The sequence below is a fragment of the Podarcis melisellensis genome (assembly GCF_964234715.1).
Source record: "Podarcis melisellensis genome assembly, chromosome: Z".
Classification (NCBI taxonomy): Eukaryota; Metazoa; Chordata; class Lepidosauria; order Squamata; family Lacertidae; genus Podarcis; species Podarcis melisellensis.
Genome location: NC_138547.1, coordinates 15,624,417 through 15,648,751, shown reverse-complemented (window position 1 = coordinate 15,648,751; position 24,335 = coordinate 15,624,417). Strand labels below are relative to the sequence as shown.

The window sequence follows — 24,335 nt, the reverse complement described above, 5'->3', positions numbered from 1 at the left end:
ATTGTTTGGAGAACTGCAGATTTTGAAGGGTGTCTGTGTTTTGGTTTTCAATTTGTTTTGGAATTATGAAATTTCATCGATTTGCCTTTAAGTGTGAACTGAATCATTGTCATAGCCCTATGTATTAACTATCCTCCATAATTCATATTAGGGCAATACTTTTATTAGACCAGCTAAAACTCCAAAATCCATGCACTTCAAAATTTCAAAGAGGTGGGGAGCAGGGGTTGCTCTTTATAAAATAATTTAGAGTTGGCTGAGTGGTGTATATTCTTGCTTGCATATTTTATACTAGCATTTCTGGTGTTTGATCGTTTCTGATAGTTCTTACAACCTGACACTGTCTAGCTGCCTGCAGAGTTCTCCTTTATAAAGCTGAACAACACTAAATGAAGGTTTTAAACTTAAAGCACAGCAGCTGATGATTTTTTACTTTTTAAAATGACAACCAAAACAAAAATCCAAAGCTCCACAGGCAGCATTTTAGACAGCCTCACTTTTGGCAAACCCCATGGACCTACAGAAAAAGAGATCTAGGATAACATATAGTTATACAGGTACTGTACTGAATGTACTGAAGCAATTCAAAGCTGCTCTGGACTTGGGAAGGGGGGTTGTGACCTGACTTTGGGAACATTTATTAACATCCTGCTTTGACTTGGTGAGGACTGAAAGTACCCTGAAAAATCTCACTTTGACCCCATACTTTACAAACCAGAACTGAAGAACAGAGGAACAATAAATTAAGGAAATCTATTATAATCTGAACAGCCTCACTCTTTTGTCCGCCTCTCCCTACCCTTTGCTTGGTTTGATAAGACAGTGGTTCTCAAACTTTTTTCTCTGGGCCACACTTTTTCAGAATGAAAATTTGCTTGCGCAGCACCAATTTTTTTATTGAGAAGAAATACATTGAAAAACAAAAGCTAACAACTCCCAGCAGTGCTTAATCTTGAAAAGATATATATGTGTCTTCGGCAATTAAATCAATAATTTGATACTACAGTAGTACCTCTGGATGCGAACGGGATCCGTTCCGGAGCCCCGTTCACATCCTGAAGTGAACGCAACCTGCGACTGCGCATCTGCGTGTGCGTGGGTCGCGTTTTGCCGCTTCTGCACATGCACGTGACATAATTTTGAGCGTCTGCGCATGCGCAAGCGGCAAAACCCGGAAGTAATGTGTTCCGTTACTTCCAGGTCGCCGTGGAGCGCAACCCGAAAACACTCAACTTGAAGCAACTTTAACCCGAGGTATGACTGTATACCTTACTGCAATGTTTACATGTTGCTTGGCCTTGAACCTTCCCACCACACTTGCCATCCTCTCCTGCCACACCAGGACCACTGTTATAAGATGACCTTCAGGAGCTGCTGAGATCTGCATGCTACTGTTAGGAACTGGAGTCAAGTGTAGCTCAGCAGTAAAAAAACACAGTGTCAGTGAAGTTAACTCTTTTATTTTGTTATAATAATTTTTAAATTGATTTTCCACATTTTTAATATCCTCACAATATTCATTTTTCACCTCTACTTAATAGGTTCTTTTGAACTTCCCTCCACCCCTCCATGGGTTATTTCTTTATCCCATAATTAACTACATCTTTTACATTTTCCAAATCTTTATATAAATCATAAGTAAAATATAGCAGAATTTCACATTACAAGTATCTTCACATTCCTGCCAGTGTCTTTAAATTTTTACAGTGATCTTTTAAATAAAGTACAAATTTGTTCCAGTCCTTTTCAAATGCTTGATCTTCCTGGTTTCGGATCTTTCCCGTCAGTTTCGCCAACTCCCCATAGTCCATCAGTTTCGCTTGCCGCTCTTCTTTCGATGGCATTTCATCTTGCTTCCATTTCTGGGCTAGTCATACTGCTGCTGCTGTTACATACAAAAATAGTCACTTGTCTACTCTCAGTATCTCTTTACCTATAATACCTAATAAAAAGGTTTCTGTATTTTCTTTAACTCATTATAAATCATCTCCCAGAAGTCTTTTACTTTGTCACATAACCACCAAATATGGTAAAAATATTCCCTTACATTTCCAACATGTTTGAACTCGTTTTATACATTTTTGCAATTTTGCTTGGTGTTAAATACCAGCAATACATCATTTTCATAATATTTTACTTCAGCGAGCGGCATGCAGTAAATTTCATTTCTTCCTTTCATAATTTTTCCCAAGATGACAAATGACTATTATACCAGTTGGTTAAAGGAATTCAGGTCGGAGTCAGACACTACAAGTTAAGGGCATTTGCAGATGACCTAGTATTAACCTTGCAACAGCCAGACACTAGTACTAAAAGAGTATTAGAACTAATTGAGATATTTGGTCAAGTAGCAGGATTTAAATTGAATAAACAGAAAACGAAAGTGCTGGGAAAAAATTTAACAATGGAAGAAAGAGAGAGATTTCAGAGTGAAACAGGTTTGGAAATAACGAAAAAAGTGAAGTACCTGGGGGTAAACTTAACATCTAAGAATGTGAACTTATTTAAGGACAATTATGAAAAATGTTGGACAGAAGTAAAGAAAGATCTAGAAATATGGTCAAGGTTGAGACTTTCCTTGTTAGGCCGAATTGCTGTTATTAAGATGAATGTATTGCCTAGAATGTTATTCTTATTTCAGACGTTACAGATTGTGGACAAGATGGACTGTTTCAAGAAGTGGCAGAAAGACATATCTAAATTTGTCTGGCAGGGCAAAAAGCCCAGAATAAAATGTAAGATTTTAACTGATGCAAAAGATAGAGGGGGCTTTGCCCTGCCGGACTTAAGACTCTATTATGAATCGGCAGCTTTTTGCTGGTTGAAACACTGGTTACTTCTTGAAAACACAGACATTTTGGATCTGGAAGGGTATGATAATAGTTTCGGTTGGCATGCATATTTTTGGTATGACAAGGCAAAGGTGTATAAAGGTTTTAAAAACCATATTGTCAGGAAAGCATTATACAATGTTTGGATTCGATATAAAGATTTGTTGGAAAGTAAAACTCCCAGGTGGTTGTCACCAATGGAAGCTAAGGAGGTGAAAAAACTTAATATGGACTCTAAATGGCCAAAATATTGTGAAATTCTAGAACAAGATGGTGAAAAGGTTAAAATTCAGAGCTATGAGAAATTAAAGTCCGAAGTCCGAGATTGGTTGCATTACCATCAGATAAATGAGACATTTAAACAGGACAGGAAAATAGGATTTCAGAAGGAGAGGTCAAAACTAGAAACAGAATTGTTAGAACCCAATACTAAGAATTTGTCAAGAATGTATAACTTGCTGTTGAAATGGAATACACAGGATGAAACGGTGAAATCAGCTATGATTAAATGGGCACAAGATATCGGTCATGACATTATGTTTGCTGACTGGGAACAGTTATGGACCACTGGTGTTAAATTTACAGCATGTAATGCCTTAAAAGAAAACATAATGAAAATTATTTATAGGTGGTACATGACCCCAGTCAAGCTTGCAAAAAATTATCATTTGCCCAATAATAAATGTTGGAAATGTAATGAGACTGAAGGTACCTTTTACCACCTTTGGTGGACCTGCCCGAAGATTAAAGCCTTTTGGGAAATGATCTATAATGAAATTAAGAAAGTCCTTAAGTGGACTTTTCCTAAGAAACCTGAGGCTTTTCTTCTGGGCATGGTTGGCCAATTGGTGTTAAAGAAGGATAGGACCTTTTTTATGTACGCCACCACAGCAGCAAGAATTCTTCTGGCAAAGTACTGGAAGATGCAAGAACTACCTACTCTGGAAGAATGGCAGACAAAGGTGATTGACTTTATGGGACTGGCAGAGATGACCGGCAGAATCCGTGACCAGGGGAAAGAGACAGTGGAAGAGGACAGGAAGAAATTTAAAATATATCTTAAAAATTGTTGTAAAGTTGAGGAGTGTTAAGATGTCAAGGGGCAAGAATCAGAGAATTACAGCTGTAACCAATAAATTAAAGAAAATTTAAAGAAAGGGAATTAAATAGATAATGGACCAGAGGAGTTGCTAAAGAATTGTAAAATAAGGATGCAGCGAAAGGGAGGTATGGGGAATGAAATTATACATGTTTAAATGTTTTGTATGTTTTTGTTTTGTGTTTTGTTTGTTTCTTAATATGTGTTTGGAAAATGAATAAAAATTATAAAAAAAAAGACAAATGACTATTATATCCAAAATCTCTAGCTCAGTATATCATGACTGCCTTAACTTCTTCATCCTTTGTATGCCATTCTAAAAGTAAGTTAAACATTTTTGATAATATTTTCATCTTATTCTCCAACAGATCTATTTCAAACCTTGATCTTATTGTAGCAAAACCATTTTTTAATATATTTAAAAGATATCATTTATCTGATGGTATTATATCATATACATTCTTATGAACATATATTCTGTCATATATTCTTTTAATTCTTCAAATGTTTTCAATTTTAATTGGTCTTCTGTCTCAATTAATAAATCTCTGTAGATGGCCCAATTCCCTTTCATATTTACCTTTTTAACTGAAAGGTAAGCGTGAGAGCCACCAAGGTTTTTTCCTTTCGAATAAGTTTTTATATCTGTCCCATACCTCGTAGGTTGATTTCTCAACGTGTGGTTCAAGAATCCTTTATGTACTTTCACTTTATCATACCATAAATATGTGTGCCACCCAAATCTGTTGTCGTGACCTTTCAGATCCAATAAATCTGTGTTATCTAGCAAAATCCAGTCTCATAACAAACAAAGGCAAGATGCTTCAGAATATAATTTCAAATTTGGTAAAGCGAAACCACCTCTTTCTTTAGCATCCGTAAGAAGTTAACTCTTTATGCAAAGATGCCAAAACAGCTCAGGCCTAGTGATCCCAACAACTCTTCCCATTGGTCTTGTTGCCTTGAGGCAGTTGCCTTCCCTCTGCTCTCTAAGGCTTCTCCTCTCCAGGGTCCTTCCCAAGCAGTTGCAAACTGTGCACAACCAATCTCTGCTCCGCCCTTTTCATTTCTCTCTGTGTTCCAAGAGACAAGCTGGCCACAGCAGGAGGGGGAGGCTCCCTAGATTCTTCAGCAGCCTACCCTCTCACTGCCTCTCTAGCCCCTGCTTCTACCTCGGAGTTTGAACTGCTATCTGCCACAGCCTCTTCCTGCTCACTAAACCCTGTTACCTCTTCAGCTTCTGACACTGCCTCTTCCTAGTCTGCTTCCTCTTCTCCCTCTGACCACTCATTGTCATCCCACCACCAATCCCCTGGCTCTGAGGCGTCATCCCTTGGGGGTTCCCCAGCTAGTGTCTCCCACCACTCCTCTGCTTCCAGCCAGCCCATGGCAGCTGCTTCCCCCTGAAGCAAACCACTGAACTGTGCATGTAGCAGCCTCCTTGGTGAAAGTACCTTCAAGCCCTGGAAACCAATTCTGCCTACCTAGGCTAGGCCTTGGATACTCCTGGACAGGCAGGACTATAAGGGAACAGGGAGTTGGATTATGTTTAGACTGAGAAGGATATGATAGCCTTCTTCCAATATCTAAAGGATTGTCACATGGAAGAGGGAACAAGTTTGTTTTCTCCTGCTCTGGAGGGTAAGACCCAAACCAATGGACTCAAGTTACAAGAAAGGAGATTCCAACTAAACATCAGGAAGAACTTTCTGATAATAAGAGCTTTTCAACAGTGGAATGGACTCCTCCTTCCCTGAGGGGTTTTAAGCAGAGGTTGGATGGCCGTCTGTTACGGATGTTTTATTGAGATTTCTGCATTGCAGCAAGGTTGGACTAGATGACTCTCAGAGTCCTTTCCAATTCTCTGATTCTATTACTTCCTGGGTCAAGTAAAAATTGCTTGTCTTCTCCAGTATCTGAGTGTTGTCTCCATGGTTAGTCTTTGGACTTCATGTACTTTTGACTGCAGGGCTTCTGTAAAATCCCTGTCTTGACTCAGGCTGCTGCCATCATCCTGGGCCCAACACTTAGTAACTGTGATTATTAATGTTGAATATTGGCTATTAATATATGGATATGTGAGGGGATTTAGGCCCACAGGCTTAATGTGGCCCTCTAGGAATCTCTGTCTGTCCATCATGATGCTCTTGAGGCCCCAGTTTTGTGCTGGGGTCCTGCTTGAGGATTTCCTGCAGGCATCTGGTTGGCCACTATGAGAAAAGGATGCTGGATGAGATGGGCCACTAGCCTGACTCTGCAGACTCTTCACATGTTCTCAGTGCCCCCCCCATCTAGAGTGGACCTGCTTCCCTTGTCTTCACTGCCATTGTTATTGCTGTACTGTCTCCATCCCCTCTTTTCCCTAGGGAGAAAAACTTTTCCCAGCCTGCTTTCTCCATGTCATGCCTAATTTTATTCACTTCTATCATTTCCCATTTCACTCTTCTTTTCTCCAAAGTCCCTGAACGAAAACCAGCATTTTCTTCAGTTGGAGTGTGCTGGAGCGTAGTTCAGGCACCTCTCAGGTGGGCACCATGGTGGGCTAGCACTCCCCCATCAGTTTCTTGCACTACATACCTCTGAGAAGCCCAAAACAAACTTTTCAAGTCAAAAGGGAAGCTGGCCAGCATGTGCGGTTCTGCACTTTTTTTTTTAGATCTATGACTCTACCTTGCTCCTAGCCACGCTCCTAGGTCAAGCTATGGGGTGGGGCCAATTCATATTTCCTTTTCTTCAATCCGCCCAGCGCCTCCCATGTAGTGGGAGCAGGCTTTAAGCTTTGCAGCCAGGCCTCTGCCATTGCATGCATGCGTGCATACCTTCCAACATTTCTCCAATGAAAATAGGGACATCTTAAAGAAAAACAGGACATTCCATGATCAAATCAGAATGCAGAACAGCTTCTCTAAACCAGGGACATCCCTAGGGACACCTGCAGGGTCTGAGCGTGTTTGTGTGAATGTCCTTCCAAGCTGCCCTAGCCTAAATATAAGACAATAAGGGAGGTGCCAGCACATTTATTTGACCTGCACCAGAACCAGGGGTGACCCTCAAACCAGCTAGGGAGACAGCTTGTACTTTTTAGCACATCCGCAGGTGGTGAATGTGGCTGTTGTCAAACCGGCATCTGTTCAGGGCTGCCTGAAGTTGCCCAGCAACTTACTATAACAACTTCATGGTGACTTCTGGCACCTATTTTACTTGAAGGGGGGGGAGCACTGACCACAAAATTTCTTCAAAGGAGAGTCACTCCATCCCCAGTGAGTCTTGTCCAAGGGTCCGCCTGATAACACTGAATGAGCACAAACCAGTGTTACTTGTGTGTGCAAGCCAGGCTGGGAAACGCTGGTTTGATAACATTGGCAGCATCACTATGGCTTTCCCCCTCCTCCCACGCAGCCTTCTCTGGTCTCCTTCCCCCTCTTGCCCTCGGCTGCAAGCCCTCTTGAGCCAAGCCCAGAGGCCTCTGGGTAACGGACAGCTGTTGGATGACCCTTCCCGTTAGCTTCCCCCTCGGGCGCACTGCGTTGCCAGCAGGGCTGATCTGTACGCCTCTCAGGCTGAGGAGTGCAGGGGCTCCTCCAGGGTCACTGTCAATCGATATCTCATCTGCAGGCTCTCCTAGCGGAAGTGATAGCATATTGGAAGAAGGTAATGGCTCTGGTCTAGTGGAAAAGGCTAATCTTCCCCAGCTGTACAGGATCTCTGCAGGTGGCCTCTGGCATCTTCCTCCCGACACACCGCTGGGCTCCCCAACGGCAGCACACAAGAGAAGAAGAGGAAGAAAAGGACCCTTTTCTTTAAAGGCACAGAGACTCCCTTTTCATTGCTAGATCTTCACTGGCTGGGGCGAACTGGACAGCTTAGGGGGCATGGAAGGAGTGGGCCAGGCCACCCCTACAGCCCATGAATTGCAGCCCATCATGTGTTCACTGGGTTCTCACTTCCCACATTTCCAGGAGGCAGCAAAGCCAGGAGAGTCCCTGGATAGTGGAGTCCCTTTCACTTAGTGGAAAGATGTGGAAGGCTTTTCAGCCTGAGGGCCACATTCCCTTCTGGGCAAGCACCAGGGGGCCACATGCCAGTGGGTGAGTGGGGCCAGAGTCAAAAGTGAGTGGAGAAATGAATGTAAGTAGGTTGGTGACCACACCCATCCACTGTTCCCCTCCAGGGAAATAATATGCATGATTGGAGTTCCAAAGACACATTTCCAGCTGGGCAAAACAGTCAAAGAGGGTGTGAAACAGAGCTGGTGAGGGGTGTGACCTACGGAGACTCATCAGGACCAGATTAGAGAGTCCTGGAAGGCTGCCTTTAGCTTCTAAGCCTGAGCTTGAGTCACTAACTGCTCCTCTTTTCGTAGCTGACAATTTCCCCGTTGCATGTATTTGCGGGTGGCGTGTTGGCAGGTGAAATGCCATTCTGATACTGCCTTTGTGGCACTTTGCATGCAGAAGGTCCCACCTCTCTCATGAGAGACATTCTCCCTTCACTTGCACTCATCCATCCTTTGAGAAGGGAATGTCTCTTTTTTAGATCAGCAGTGGGGAACCTGATCTAACAAGAGGCATTCCCTCCTCTCACATGACAGACAGCTTCTGCATACAGTGGTACCTCGGGTTAAGTACTTAATTCATTCCGGAGGTCCGTTCTTAACCTGAAACTGTTCTTAATCTGAAGCACCACTTTAGCTACTGGGGCCTCCCCTTGCTGCCGCACCGCTTGAACACGATTTCTGTTCTCATCATGAAGCAAACTTCTTAACCCGAGGTACTATTTCTGGGTTAGCGGAATCTGTAACCTGAAGCATATGTAACCTGAGGTACCACTGTATAAGCATTCTCCCATTATGCAGAAGAGAATGGTCTTTCTTAGATCAAGGATTTGGGACCTGTGGCTCCCGAGATGTTGTTTGACTCCAATTCCCCTCACTCCTATCCCATTTGTCATTCTGGCAGTTGGCTGTATCGGATGCAGTTGATGCGTATTGGAGACCAACAACATCTAGAGGGCTGCAGGTTCCCCATCCCTACTAAACACACCCCACTTTTATAGCCCTAAGGCTGTGGCAGAGCAGGCAGTACAGTAAGGGAAAAGTGATATGTTCCCCCATAGGGATACATGTGACATCCGTCTCCCTGAGTGAGGGAGGCAGATGGAGACCCCTCAGAAGCAGAGTCCAGCGCTGTAAAGTGTAATAAATAATGCATTGTGGCAGATAAACAGCCACCTCAAGGAACCACATGCAGGGTTAATTCAGTCCCTGAGGGCTCAACGACATCATTAACCCAGTGAAGAGATGATGGTGCACAATGCCACACCAACCGGGGTCATCCAAAATACCTCCAATGTTGTGTGGGTGTGTTTACAACACAGCATGGGTGTGAGGAGGATGAGCTGAACTCTCCCTATCTTCTTCAGTTTCTCCTTGAATGCAGGCTTTGAGAAAAATTAAAATAAAAGCCTGCTATTCTACTTGGCTGGGGGGTGTTGGTTCTGCTTGCAGAGCCACATTGGGAGAAAAACAGATGTTTTGTTATGTTTTTTAAGGGAGAGAGATGAGGAAAGGTTGCAGCATTTGGGATGTTTTAGTTCAGAGAAAAGACAAGGAAGAGGAGACATCACAGAGGTCTATACTATTATGCACTGAATGGAAAAAGAAATGTTTTCCTCCCTTTCCCATAACATTTGAACTCATGGATGTCCTACGGAGTTGAATGGTGGAAGATTCAGAAGAGACACAAGGAAGAATTTATGCATGCGGTGCATAGTTAAACTATGGAAATTGCTCCAGCAGGGGACAGCAGTGGCAACTTGGATAGCTTTAAAAGAGGGCTGGTAACCTTATACTAGCCACAATGGCTATGCTCTGCCTCCACAGTTGGAGGTAGCAATGCTTCTGAATACTAGTTGCTGGCAACTGCAGGTAGGGAGAGGGCTCTTGTACTCAGGTCCTGCTTCTGAGTTTCCCACAAGGGATTTGTGGTGCCTTAAAAACTAGCCATTCTTTTTATTACGGCATAAGCTTTATTGGAATCCACTTTGTCAGATGCATCATTCGAGGATGGTTATGTTCCACCTCTACTGTCAGAGGAGGTTTGACAGTCAGTCCTGGAATATCTGCTCCCTGCCTTGCAGACCTTTTCTTACCTAGTCTGGCAGGGCAGGGCCCTGACTAACTCAAGCTACAATAGCTGAGGCTGCTGAACAGAATTTTGGGCTGGAGTATTTTTTGCGTGGTGGGGGTGGCTGTTGTTGTTAATATTTTGTGTCTTTATTTGGGATCTCATGAGGAAATTATTTGATTTGGTTGTATACTTTCTGATTTTTTTGTTTTGTTTATGCCTTTGTTAAGTTTGTAGTTATGTAATTTTTATATGTTGTAAGCCACCTCGAGCATTGTTTTAACTTTGGAAAGGTAGCATACAAATAAAATGATTGATTGAATACCAATTACCAGGAATTGCTAGTGGGGACAGCACTGTTGGAACCAGGTCTTGCTTGTGAGATTCCCACTGGGGCATCTGGTTGGCCACTATCTGTACAGGGTGATGGACTAGAGGGTCTTTGGCGTGATCCAGCTGCCAAGCTCTTCTTCTGTTGTTAAATATAAAATGTTCAGAACAACAGAGACAAAAACACATACAACATCTCCAAAAACCATCTGTGGCCCCTTGCCTGCTGCTAGTAGGTTTATTAAATACATACACCCAACTTGGCCGAGAAGACTCCCTTTGTGCTGAGGTCGAGAGCCTTTGGATGAAAACTTCCCAGGAGGAGATGGGCTCCCTTTGTAAACTTCTTGAAACAAGGTGGCTTTGTCTCTGCATTTCACAAGGATCTGCCTTGCATCTCTCCCCGGGAGTTTCCCAAAGCCTTCACCAGCGATTGCTGAAAGGGAGCTTTATTCCTCCTTGACGGTCCACGCCATCATGGGAACCACCTGAGGGAGAAGGACAGGCGGGATCACAAAACCAGGGAGGGCAGATAAGCATGGCAATTACAAAAGGCTGCCCCGAGGGGTCTAGGCCTCAAAGCCTCACCGCTGTAAAAGGAAAAGACAAGGGACTCACACAAGGAACTCTGGACACCCATCTGGTCACTCAATAGCAGTGGTCAGTTGGCCCTTTGTGGGGTCTCCTTTCTGCCTGAACACCCCTCCCTGTTTCCCCATCATCCAAACTGAGAATGTGGCCATCCAAAAAGACAGGTATGTTTTGTTGGACTCTCGTAACAGAAGATATTGGCTTTTTCTTGACTTTTTCCTCTCTGTAGAAAAGGGGGGGAAGAGGAGGTCACCAGGGTGACCTCTTTGGTTATGTGAGATGCTCACTTAGACGCTGACATTATCTGCCGCTCTGCTGCTGTTGGCCCGACAGCCTTTCTGGGTCATGAGACAACCTGCAAAAGTGAGGAGAGAGAGAGAGAGAGAGAGAGAGAGAGAGAGAGAGAGAGAGAGATGAACAGGACCAGCCATTCCAAATCTTCATATGAAGTCGTCTTCTACTGAGTGGTTCATTTGTCTCAGTATTGTCTACACTGTCTGGCATCAGCTCTCCAGGGTTTAAGGCAGGGGTCTCTATGAGCCCTACCTAGGCATGTCACTGAGCATTGAACCTAGGATCTTCTGTATAGAAAGCAGATGCTGTACTACAGAGATACGACCCTTGCTAGGAACAGGGGAAGTGACCTTGTACTGAGCCAAACCCTTGGTCCAAAACACGTGTTCTGTCATTGAATTACTGTCGTCCATCTAAAACTAAAGATTCTAGTCCTCACAGGCCATTGGATGTGGCATTATATATCTCCAGGATTTCAGGCAGAGAAGTCTTCCAGCCCTACTTTGAGATGTTGGGGATTGAACCTGGGACTTTCTGCATGTCAGGATCTACCACTGAGCTACAGCCCTTCCCCAAATTCTTCCTGCGATTCCTTGTGAGTTAACTTACAAGCCCTTCCTTTAAAGTTCACTAGGTGGTCTTAAGCAAGCCATTCTCAACCTGATTGTGTGTTCATTTGCAATGTGAGGACAGTTAACACTGATCTACCTTACAAGTCTGTTGTTTACTTTCCCCAGCTAATTGTGTGGCATGGTTTGGAAACCAAGAACCACTAAATAACTTCTATATTGCTATGCTTAATTGCATTGCTTCAATTTGTCTTGGGCTGCTTTTCACCTTTCTGTCTCTGGCTTAGCATTTAGATTGTAAACCCTTTGGAGGCATTGTCCCTCCTGCTAAGGTTACTTTATAAACTGCCCATTTATGCACGTTCAATAAGTGCGTGACTGTGTATGTGCAACAAACCCAGAAGTGACCCGGAAACGTCATAACGATGACCCTGAAACTAAAAGGGTGGAGCTGAGGCAGGGGCATAACAGGTTGTTCACAGGCTTTTTCAGTGGGTTTCCATTATACATGATTTCACCAACATGATTGGTGCCTTGGAATGTAACCCCTAGATAAACAAGGGGCTGCCTATACTTCGTATAAATAGCAATATCTAATTACAGACTGCAAAAAGCTAAGTCTCCATGTTTGTGGCCACCAAGAACAGGGCAAAGTATTTTTTCCTAGCCCATCTAACTGGCTGGACACACCATCATTTCCTCTTCTGCTTTAATAACCATTCAGAGCAAAAACAATGCTTCCCACTCTCACTCTGCATTGCCTGCTTGCCAATTCTCGCATTGTGACTAAGCCAGTTCAGAAGAGAGGGACAAGAATCATTGTCCTCCCTCTTAAAAAGTGCATGGAAACATGGGTCCTTCCAGCCAAGGGAAAGGGGAGGAATTGGATTCAGTTCACATTTAAAGTCAAGCCTAACCAATACACATTTTCCAAAAGAATGTGAACAGAAACATTGCTACCCTTCGAAAAGTGCAGTTCTCCAAATTTTGCAATGACACTCTCCAACCAAGTAATGTAAATAAATGAATATACCAGGGTAGTGTGTGCATGAAAATGCATAGTGAAACAAACATACAAAAATGAATTATATTATGAGAAATAGCTTTGCAAAACATCTAGATGTCAACCGATTGTCCATCCTTGATGTAAACAATACCCAACGCACCAACTTTGAATAGCCTGGGGTCCTTCTGTTTTAAGTCAGGGATTGTGTTCAAGGGCTCCATTCCCCTTTAGGCAACCTTATGAGGCCATGTGCCAGTGGTGGGTGGGGCTAGAGGCAAAAGTGGGTGGAGTAAGGAATGTGAAAGCAGGGTAGTTTCTGACAAATTCACACGCTGCTCTCTCTGCTCCCCATCCAACAAGCTAGAGGCAGTGTCAAGAATAAATATACAGTGGGACGCTTCAGGTTACAGACTCCGCCAACCCAGAAATAGTACCTCAGGTTAAGAACTTTGCTTCAGGATGAGAACAGAAATCGCGCGGCGGCAGCAGGAGGCCCCATTAGCTAAAGTGGTACCTCAGGTTAAGAACAGTTTCAGGTTAAGAATGGACCTCCAGAACGAATTAAGTTCTTAACCTGAGGTACCACTGTATTTGAGGGGTGAAAGAGGGCCAGTGAGGAGGGTGGCTTGGGGAAAAGAGGTATGTCCCTGGGGAGAGGCCTGGTGGGCTGCATTTGCCCCATAGTCTTGAGGTGTACCCTCCTCCCTTGCCCCTTATTCCATTGCTTAAGCAGTTCTATAACTCTCCAATGGCAGCCGCCAATCGGATGTCATCTCTTTATAGAAAATACTCTCTGTCTTTTCTTTTCTTTCTTTCTTTTTTATAATGAAGCCCTGCAGGAAGGCTACTTGAAACACTTAAATACTTTCCCCCTCCCTCTCTCCCCACCAACCTTTTTTTTAAATAAATAAAAAAGCAAAACGAATATAAAGCAGGCAGCCAACCTAAAAACACAATTTCGCATTTAAGCAACATGCTCAAGGTCACCAGAGTGACTCAGTAGCGTCGGAACGGAAGGCCCCGAATGCATGTGGCCTCCCCTCTTGCCAGGAGTTGAAAGGAAAAGGCCAGATCTGTTCAGGGGCTGAGCTCCGCACAGACCCCCCCTGAATTGCTGTGGCACTCTGGTTCAGAGCCACCGGCGCTCTGCAGTGCTCTGGTCAGGATCGATCCTCCAAATGCAAAAGACGAGGAAAAGGCGGAACAGCAGAGGTGGGGGGGAATGAGGAGGGAGGTTCCTACAATTAGCCAACAAGTGGCTGTTTTGTGAGGGATTGTTGTAGATGTGTTTTAAGTGGTTTTCAGAGTGGAAAATGTTAGGCACTAGAGCGATTGACAGACAAAGAGCAGGAAATGCATTAGGTTTTTTTTTATTGGTCTGTTTTGAACACATTTGACATTACTCTATTAAGCAAGTTCGGTTCTGGCCTTTGGGAGACTATTAAAAGAGAGAAGAAAAGGGAGAGGAGGGGAGAGGGAGGCTAGAGGTGGATAAAGCGTAGAAGGGGAGGGGGAAGCAATATTATTCAAACAGGCAAGCGGTAACATAATGGCGGGAGGGACTGGAGCAAACTGTGCCAGCCAGATGGGACCCAAATGCGGATAACACAGGAGAGAATTAGCAAAACCTGGCATTGTCTAGGGGAGAATGGGCGCCACTTTCTCCTTAATAGCTCCCTCTATGTGATATAATAATGTCTCATTCAGATGCTGAACCCATCAAGGACAAAAGTCACCAGTAAGGAGCAAAAAGGGAGTTTGTGGGGAACAGGGAATATGTGTATATATATGTGTGTATATGTGTGTATACACATACACACACACGAGAGAGAGAGAGAGAGAGAGAGAGATTTTCTACTGAAAATCGACAAACCATCGGAGCAACTTGACAAAATACACATCTACGGTGAATTACAGGGAACTCAGTTCATTTGGGCAAAGAAGATGATTTGTGACAGCTGGGGGGGGCACAGATGGATTAAAGAAGAGCTCTGGTATAGTCTCGACTAGTGGCCCATCTAGTTCAGTAGCCTAACAGAAGCCTGCAAGGAGGATATTAGTGCAACTGTGTTCTCCCCTCCTGCGATTCACAGCAGCTGGTGTTCAGAGGCATTCATGCTATCTTTGACAGTGGAGGGAAAACATGAGAGCCTGGCTGCTGGATCAGGCAAAAGGGGGTCCCATCCAGCATCCTGCTCCAATGGGAAACCTGAAAGCAGGATCTAAGCACAACAGCAATGTGCCCCCTCCTGTGGTTTCCAGCGACTGGTATTCATTACTGCCTCCAACTGTGGTTTGTAGATTTCTTTAAGGGCTTTCATCTTCCCCTCCCTCCCACCACCCAATTCAAACTCAGAGGCTCATCTCTACCAGAACTGTTAACTGCATGTGTTCAGAAATGGTCATATTGAGTTAGATCCCTGCTGGGGGAGTGATAGACAGCAGGTGGGGCCACTGAAAAGAATAGCTGTGTGAGCCTACAAAAGGTCTTGCTGCTGAAATCCCAAGTTCAGATAGACTGCTCCAGCTCAGAAGCTCTTCTTTCCCTGTCTCCCAGACAAAACATAACCTTTCACTGGACGCACAGTCCTATCAGCTGCATCTGGAGAAAGCCACACGGCTTTCCTCCATCCCAGAATGTGCATTTCCTGGATCAGGAGTTCAGTCCAGTGAAAGGTACCATCTGGCATCTCCAGTTGTCTTTCTTTCAAGCAAGCCCGCCACAGCTGTCCTTTGAAGATAAACTGGAAAAAAACACATATTTTTAAGCTAATGGATAGAAATTAATTTTGGGTTTAATATTCAAGCAACCAGTAAAAGACAGAAGAAGAAGAAGAAGAAGAAGAAGAAGAGTTTGGATTTGATATCCCGCCTTTCACTCCCTTTTAAGGAGTCTCAAAGCGGCTAACATTCTCCTTTCCCTTCCTCCCCCACAACAAACACTCTGTGAGGTGAGTGGGGCTGAGAGACTTCAAAGAAGTGTGACTGGCCCAAGGTCACCCAGCAGCTGCATGTGGAGGAGCGGGGAATCGAACCCGGTCCACCAGATTACGAGACTACCGCTCTTAACCACTACACCACACTGGCTCTCCATTTCCTTCTGGACAGTCTTCTGAGGGCTGTTTCTCAGTGGTGGGTGGGGCCAGAGGCAAAAGTGGGTGGAGCACAAAATGCCTTCAACACCCATCTCTTTCTATCATCCATCCAGGAAAGTAAAAAAAAAAAAAAAAACCATTGGATGGACGATAGAAAGAGATGGGTGTTGAAGGCATTTCGTACTCCACCCACTTTTGCCTCTGGCCCCAACCAACACTGAGAAGCAGCCCTCAGCCAGGCAAAAACACTCAGGTACAAAAGCAGGGCCAGTGAGGGGCGTGGCCTGGATAAATGGGGTGTGGTCAGAGAGAGAGTTCAAAGGGCCACAGAGAGAGGCACAGAGCACTGCACGCAGCCCCTGGACTTGCAATATAGATTGGGGCTATGATCTTAGTGTAACTCTTCCAGAAGCTACACATGCACAAGTGTGAAAAGCAGGGAGGGGAAGGCAGAAAAATGGAAGCCTCTTTTGCAGAGGAAGAAAACTGATGAAAAATAAGAGGACAAAATCTTGGGACAGCGCTAGTCCAATAAGCAAGCACTATTGGTCAGTTGGTGGTTCCCTTTGATATTTAACCTTCAATCAGTTTTAAATTATTGTTGTCTGTCTCATGGCTGAAAGGCAGTGTCAAACTCTGCAAAAGACAAAACTGACTGCTGTTTGGTTTGGATGGGAATTTCCTAGGGCTGCCATACGTCCAAGAAATTGGACTGTCTGGGAATAGGACTGACAAAATGGCGTCAGGGCAAAATGTCCAGGAAAACTCTGACGTATGGCAAGTAGGACTAAAAAAGAAACATATTTTTAAATTATTTTTAAAAAATGCTTTAAAAATCCAAAAACAGCCTCAACCAATTTCATGTTTCTCAAAACAAAAGCAGTGCAGGATTCAAATGACTGCAGTGGCTGCTAAGGAGTGCCTGCTAAGGAGAGGTTTCCAAGCGGACCTTGCAGCCAACAGTAAAGACTGGGAGTACACTACAGGAGGGCTGGGGGCAACTTTCCAGCAGCCCCTGCCTCCCCTGGTGCACCACCACCACCACCAATAATATAGAACTCCTTGCACTTTGCTATAGGGAGAGGTGTGTGTGTGCAGGAGGGGGCAACAACCTCCCCACTAACTATCTCGCCAGGTCAAGCCTCCTCCTCTTCCTCCTCTGCTGACAGGCTGTGGGTGTTTGTGAGTGTGCCAGGAGCTGGTGTGTAGGAGAAGCTCTCATTGGGCACATGCACAGACATGTGCGTGCAGTCAGCCAACCTGCTTCCTCCACTACCCGATCTTCCCCACACCGGAAGCCTGAGGCTCCACCTCCCTTGGCATCTAGCGCCAGGAAAAGCCCCCCTAGGTTCTTCCAGCGCTATGCCTGGCAGAGGAACCCCTCCCCACCAGTTTGCAGCTCAAAAGGCCTCTCCCCCCCCTTTTGGGAATATGGCAACCCTAACTTTTCCCATCACGATTCCCACAGTACCTCAGCTATTGTCTTGTCTTGAAAATTCACTCACACTTTGAAGAGTCCCCCATCAGATCGGACAATGTGAGAAACCCCAGCTGGTGTGGTTGGCAAAATGGGAAGTGAGGTCATTTCATAATTCCCTGTATCTCTATTCCATTATCTAGGGAGCAACTGGAGACTGTTTCCACCCCCCCCCCATATTTTCAGTTTTTCTCCCACTCACACACATATGCCGCACGTACACATTCTGACATATACTATATTACAGGCACTTATGCATCATGGGATATCAATCTCCCATTCGGAGAGTACTAAACCACCCTATGAATTGTGACAGAGAGGCATGAGGGGCCCCTCCCTCCCTGGTTAACACACTCATGACATATGAATTTCCACTTTTGTTAAGCGATGGTTAACGGCTACCGGGATGTCTCCTTTCTTCCTCACTTCTTCCTCTCATGGCCAGGTGAATAAATTTTGCTGCCTGAGGTGAAAAACAAGATGGCTGCCATTTCAGTTACAGGAGCTGACAGGACTGGTACTGGCTCAGACCCTGCAGTGTTCCTATTTTCCAGGGACATCCCTGATTTATAGAAGCCATCCCAGTTTCTTATTTGATCTGGGACTGTCCCAGTTTTCCTTAGGACATCCCTATTTTCATGGGAGAAATGTTGGAGGGTATGGAGTTATCCATCTCCTGAAGGCAATCCTGTACAGTGGTACCTTCGTTCTCAAATGGCTTAGTTGTCAAACAAATTGGCTCCCGAATGCCACAAACCCGGAAGTAAGTGTTGCAGTTTGCGAACGTTTTTCAAAAGCCAAACGTCCGACACAGCTTCCACTTGAGTTCAGGAAGCTCCTGCAGCCAATTGGAACATTGGTTTTCAAATGGTTTTGGGAATCGAACGGACTCCCGGAACAGATTAAGTTCGAGAAACAAGGTACCACTGTATAGGGAAGTTTTTTAAAATGTTTAATATTTTATTGTGCTTTTATATATGTTGGAAGCAGCTCAGAGTGGCTGGGGCAACCCAGTAAGATGTGTGGGGTATAAATAGTAAAGTTATCATTATGGAATGGGACATCCCTATTTTCATGGCTGAAATGTTGGAGGGTATGCTGGCTGAGTGTTGTTATAACACTGCTCTCTTCCACACCTGAGGGCAGTAGGTTGGCTTAGAGGGCACAGGCCTGCCAGTGTGGTGCACACAGCCTACAACTACAGCGTGTTCCTGACACACATAAACTTCTCAGGGCTTGCTGCTTCAGGCAGCTGCTTCATTCAGCCCAGTATTAATATTTATATCTGTCTTGTCTCCATATGAATAGAAGAAGGGCCCTGCTTGATCAGGCCAGTGACCCATCTAGACTAGCATCCTGTTCTCACAGTGGCAACCAGATGCCCCAACAGGAAACTTAAAAGTAGGACATGAGTGGAACGGCATTCTCCCCAGTTGCGATTCTTAGCAACTGGTATTCAGCAGCATTACTGTCTCCTATGATAGAGGCAGAACATAAAGAAGAGCCTGGCTGCTGGATCAGGCAAAAGACTATTTGAGCATCCTGCTGCCTCTGGGAAGCCTGCATGAAGGACCTGAGTGAAACAGCACACTCTTCCCCATTTGCTAATCCCAGCAACTGGTATTCAGAAGTAAAAATTATCCCCAATAATAGAGGTATAACATAAGAAGAACACTGCTGGATTAGGCCAGTGGTCCTTCTAGCCCAATATCTGGTTCTCACAGTAGCCGATCAGATGCTTCAATGGGAAGCCTGCAAACTGGAACTAAGTGCAACAGCACTCTCCTCCACACTTGTGATTCCCAGAAAATGGTATTTAGAGGCTTGCTGCCTCCAACAGTGGAGGGAAAACAAAGCCGTCTGTGTCACAGGGGGCCACTAACAGTGGCTCCCCAGAAGTCCTCAGGGGTTGGGCAGGGACATAAGGGGTCAGGTGGTCCCTGAGGTATCCTGGAACCAAGTTGTTAAGGGGCTTGTACCTGTTAATGTAAGAACCTTGTACCTGACTTGGTAGCCTATACAAGCTCTTGTGGATGGGATCCTGATTATGGGGTCCTTCCTAGTCCCAAGCGACCATTTTAACAGCGAGCTTCTGTTTCCCCCACTGAGGAAGGTTGTGAAGATCTCATCTGAGGACTGCTGGAAGATTCTTACAAGGTCCGCTGACCTTTCCCCACCCCAAGGCCATGTGGGCCATCTGCCATTCCGCTCAACACTAAACCAAAAGCCAGAAATGGCAGTTTCTGATTTTGCAAACAAGCAGAAGGTGTCCTGGGATTTCAGAGAGAGCCCTCAAAAGCCAGCCTCATGCGGCTTTATTTTATAGAGGTATTGATTAAAATAAACTAGGGAGACACGTTACATCTTTCCTCAAGGGTCAAGAGTTCAACCACCCAGCTGGTTTTTTACCCCGCCAGCCATGTTTTCAGAAACACTTGATGGCCTTCAGCGTTGGATTGAGGTTTCCCTCCCTCTCGCCTCCATCCCCTCAGAGAAGCTCAAGTCAGTCGATGGAAGGTAGGGGAAAGAGGCCTGTGAAGCCTGAGACCACTCTGAGAGGCAAAGTGCTTTAGCCGTGGGGAAAGGGTTTCTTTAAAAAAGAAAAAGAAAATAATAAACCAAATCAATGAAGGTCTACTGTGACATGTTGACCCCTAAGCTACATAGCACTAATAACATGGTTTTTAAGGTGTGGCAGTAAATCCTGTGTGGTGAGTTGAGCTCTCTAAGGTTGCAGGGGGGGGGGAAGTTTTAATAATGCAGCAGATGGCCTAGGATAAGGAAACAGGGGAGCAGAGACTCATGACATTAACTTTTACAAAGATAGCTTTGCAGAAATCATGATGGACACGCCTAGCTTAAGCCCTGAGGCAAAAGCAGTATGGCAAGGCAGAGAGGCCTCTTGCTCTCCCTCTCCCTCTCTTGAGTAGAAAGCCTCAGTAATGTCAAAGCAGCTGGTTTTGCCCCATAGAGGCCTGTGTCAGCCTACAGTAGAGGCAGAGCTTGTATCTTTGGTTGCAGGAGGCTCAAACCCCAATGCAACGGGGTCTGCCAGGGAGGGTTCTGAACGAGAGCTGGAATGGAAAATTCAGACCCGTTTAAATTTCAACAATATGTTAACAAGATGTGAGTGAGACATATCATGTGCTGACTTGTTTTCTGATTTCATTTGTGGAATGTGATTGTGAAGCAAGCTTTTTTTAAATAAAAACCTGTTAAGAACATAAGAATGTGCGAAATCAGGCCAAAGGGGGCCCAACTAGCCCACCACACTGTTTGCACAATGACCAGCTGAATGGCCTAATAGAAGTCTCACAAGCAGACCCTGCACTCTCCTCTCTTGCAATTTTAAGCAATGGCGCACTGAGGTGAAGTTTTCAATTTCATTTCTCATTTTTCCAATTTTAAATTTGGTTTTCAGCATTTCTACATCAACTTGCATTTTCTTTTTATGAAAGGGCCACATGAAGTTGTTAGAGTGTTGGACTAGGGTTCAAATCACCACTAGCCCATGTAGCTTGCTTGGGCCATTCAATGCCTCTCAACCTAACCTGCCTCATGGGGTTAAATGAGGAAGAGGAGAACTATGTATGCCACCCTGAGCTCCTTACGAGAAAACGGTGGGTTATAAATACAACAGATAAGTAGATAATAAATAACATTGTTCAACATTTTCAATGCAAATTTCTGCCAACCTAAACATCCTTCTATTTCATTGATTTATTTAATTTTTAAAAAATGTATATAATGTATATAACACTTGATTGTCGACAGAACTTTTATGTGGTTTACAAGCTGCAATTACCCCTAATAGACACATTTTTCCAAAGCCATTTTGCCCTAAAATAAAGCATTTTCATGTTATTTTCATGGCAGGAGGGATTAATTTTTATGGGCACTTTGCCCCAGTATATACATTTTTAAAAACATTATTTGGCAGGAAAAACCACACTGCAAAATTCAGAGAAGTGCAAATTTCAAAGGATGCCTGAGTTTTGGTTGTTGACATCTGTCTGTCTTGGATGATCAAGATGTTAACCAAAATGAAGGCAATTGAGAAGTCGAGGGAAAACAAATGTTCTGAGCCCTTTATCACAGACAGAAGGAAGTTCTTCATTGTGAAGCCTACACCGTGAATACGTGGTTCTTCTGGATGCTCTCCTTGCCAGAAAAAGGTGTAGTATATCTCTCTGAGGCAGCCATTTGAAATGAGTCTGGTCTCCTGTCTCCTGCAGAGTGGCAACATCAATGATGAGCATTCTCAGTTCATGGTCAATGATGGTCATCTTCCGTGAATCATTGACCTGCAATGGTCCTGACATTCTAGCACAAGACAGTTTATTTCTTTCTTTTTTTGCCTGAAGCAGTTCAGTCCACTTGTTTAGTGATACTCTGAGTTCCAAGCACCCACTGAAGCAAGTGGACTATGACAGGTCAACACTTTATTTACTGGACACTGTCCAGCTAAAGGTGGGCAGCAACTGACCAGTGAGACATAATAATCTCTCCCACCGATGAAGGCAACCTGTAAAACTGGTACCTTCCACCAATCAGGTTGAACTTACAATTTTCTGCTGGGTCTAGCAGCAGCTTTTGATACCATTGATCATGGTATCCTTCTGGAACTTCTAGAGGAGTTGGGAGCAAGGGGCATTGTTATGCAATAGTTCTGCTCCTTACTCCTGGGCTATGTCTAGAAAGTAATGCTGGAGGATGAGTGTTCAGAGCCCTGGGCTCTCACCTGTGGGGTACCTCAGAGCTCTGTCCTCTCCCCCATGCTTTTCAACATCTATATGAAGCCACTGGGAGAGATCATCAGGGGGTTTGGACTGGGTGTCCATCAATATGCAGATGATACCCAGTTCTACCTCTCTTTTAAATTGGAACCAGTGAAGGCAGTGATTGTCCTGTGTGAGTGTCTGGAGGCGGGTGGAGGATGGATGGTGGCTAACAGATTGATGGTGGCTAAGCCTAAACCTTTCTATCCCAGTGAAATCACTGAGATCATCTGCAGGAAGGTAGTTGGTCATTCATTTAACAAGAAACTGAGCCTTTCGGGTCATCAGCCCTGTCCTGCAGAATACTCTGCCAGTAGGATTCAGTGTGTGTCTTCTGTATAAACTTTTAAACACCCGCTGAAAACTTTTCTATTTTGCTAGGCCTGTTGTGCAGTTTTATGTTTTATTGCTGCAAACTGCTTTGATTTTTTTAATTACATCCCTTAACAAGTTAGATGTTTCTAAACACATACACCTCTTCCCATCCTCCGTCAAAGTAAGCAAGATACAGTTCAAGGACATATCCCAGTAGAGAAAAACAATTGAGGAGGGCGCAAAGGAAGGGTGGTGAAGGGTGTGGCCTAGGGAGAATTTCAAGGGCCAGATAGCAAGCCCTGGAGGGTTGTTTTGGGGCCCCAGACCTGAGGTTCTCCACTCACTTTTTAAAATAATTACTTTTGTCCTGATACAGAACCTATAGAGATCAGTTAAAATAACAAAGCAGAATGTGGCATTTTAACAAATCAACCCACAACACTCATTGTCTCAAAGCTCAAATGGATTTAAAGAGAGAGTGTGTGTTAATAGATATTGGTACCAGTTTCATCTCTAGGGAGGAAGTAGCTGCATTTCATCTCTTGGTCTTGACCCTTTACTACGCTCTTTATAACTCTCTGACTCCAAGGGGCTTCCTGCATTTTCAGGGAAGGAGGAGTTAAACACATTGAACACCAGGAAAAATCAAAGGATTATAGTTTGCAGTTGGAGTGTCCATCTGTCAGTGTCAGAAATGGAAAAAATCTTGAAGTCCCCAGGCCTGATTGTCAATGAGAAGGCTGCTTCATTAGAACTCTCCATTCGGAGAGGCCATTCAGAATATATGCCAACTGTCTGAAAATCTATCTTCTGGTCTCTTAGAATAGCTTAAATATAGACACTATTACCACCTGCCTCTGTCTCCTCCTCCTCCTCTTCTGAACCAGTGATGGGGAACTTGTGGACCTCCAAAGTTTTTGTACCATAACTGCCAGCATTCCTGATCATCAGCTATGCTGGCTGAAGCTAATGGAAATTGGAGTCCATCCACATCTAGAGGGCCAGTTTCCTTAGCACTGACTTAGCAGATGGTACAAAGTCCTCTGGAATTATCCAGGCTTGGTATATACAGCAAGACTGTGTCCTTCCTGTTGCCTCTGGCAGATAAGCAGAGATAAATGTTGTGCTTGCCAGATTTCAGGCTCCGGGTTTTCATCTGCCCAAGTTGCTCAGAATACCTTGGTACCTCCTAGGTATGGATTCAGGTGTTCCTGCCTATGGCCCAGCCCTATTCCTTGCACTTACCACCTGCTAAGTTTGGATGTGAGGACAAAGTGGACACAAAAACTGCAACCAGGGCCAGCCCAAGACATTTGGGCACCTGAGGTGGAACCCGAAATGGTCCCACCACTTCCTACCAGGGGATAAGGTGAGGAAAGATCTACATCAGGGACAACTGGGGAAGGAAGACTGACATTGGGATCTGCTGTTCTGGTAGATCCTGCTGCCTGAGGCAGTAGTCTCACCTGGCCTCATGGGTGGGCTGGCCCTGAATGGAATGACTCCCCTTGTGAAAAACTACTGCAGCTATCCTCCTTTTTACATCAGTGAAGTAATATCACTTTTCTCTTTCTCTGGACTCCGTCTGCTTCATTGCACTCATTCTGCTAACATTCTTCACCCCCATATGCAACCATATCTGTCTGTCTGTCTGTTATATATACAAACACACACTACATATCCACTGCACACTTCTCTCTAGCACTCCCTGCTGGGTGTGGAGGGGCCGTGAGGCCGCCACGGCTCAGCGTTTCCAAAGCTGTTCCCTGCTGAGCCTCGTTCTTTTTGCTCCCCTCCCCCTGCCAGTAATCAAAACAAACACTTC

The 24,335-nt window shown here is 44.6% G+C and overlaps 1 long non-coding RNA gene across 1 annotated transcript in view; it reads right to left on the bottom strand.

Annotated features, from left to right (window-relative positions):
* Positions 1-1,444: 1,444 nt before the first annotated feature.
* LOC309361724 overlaps positions 1,445-24,335 on the bottom strand; it is a 35,281-nt gene continuing 12,390 nt past the window's right edge. The window contains exons 3-4 of the long non-coding RNA XR_014164604.1: positions 10,388-11,331; positions 1,445-1,882 (exon numbers count right to left, since the gene is read on the bottom strand). This is a non-coding gene — a long non-coding RNA (uncharacterized lncRNA). The remainder of the gene's footprint in view (positions 1,883-10,387; positions 11,332-24,335) is intronic.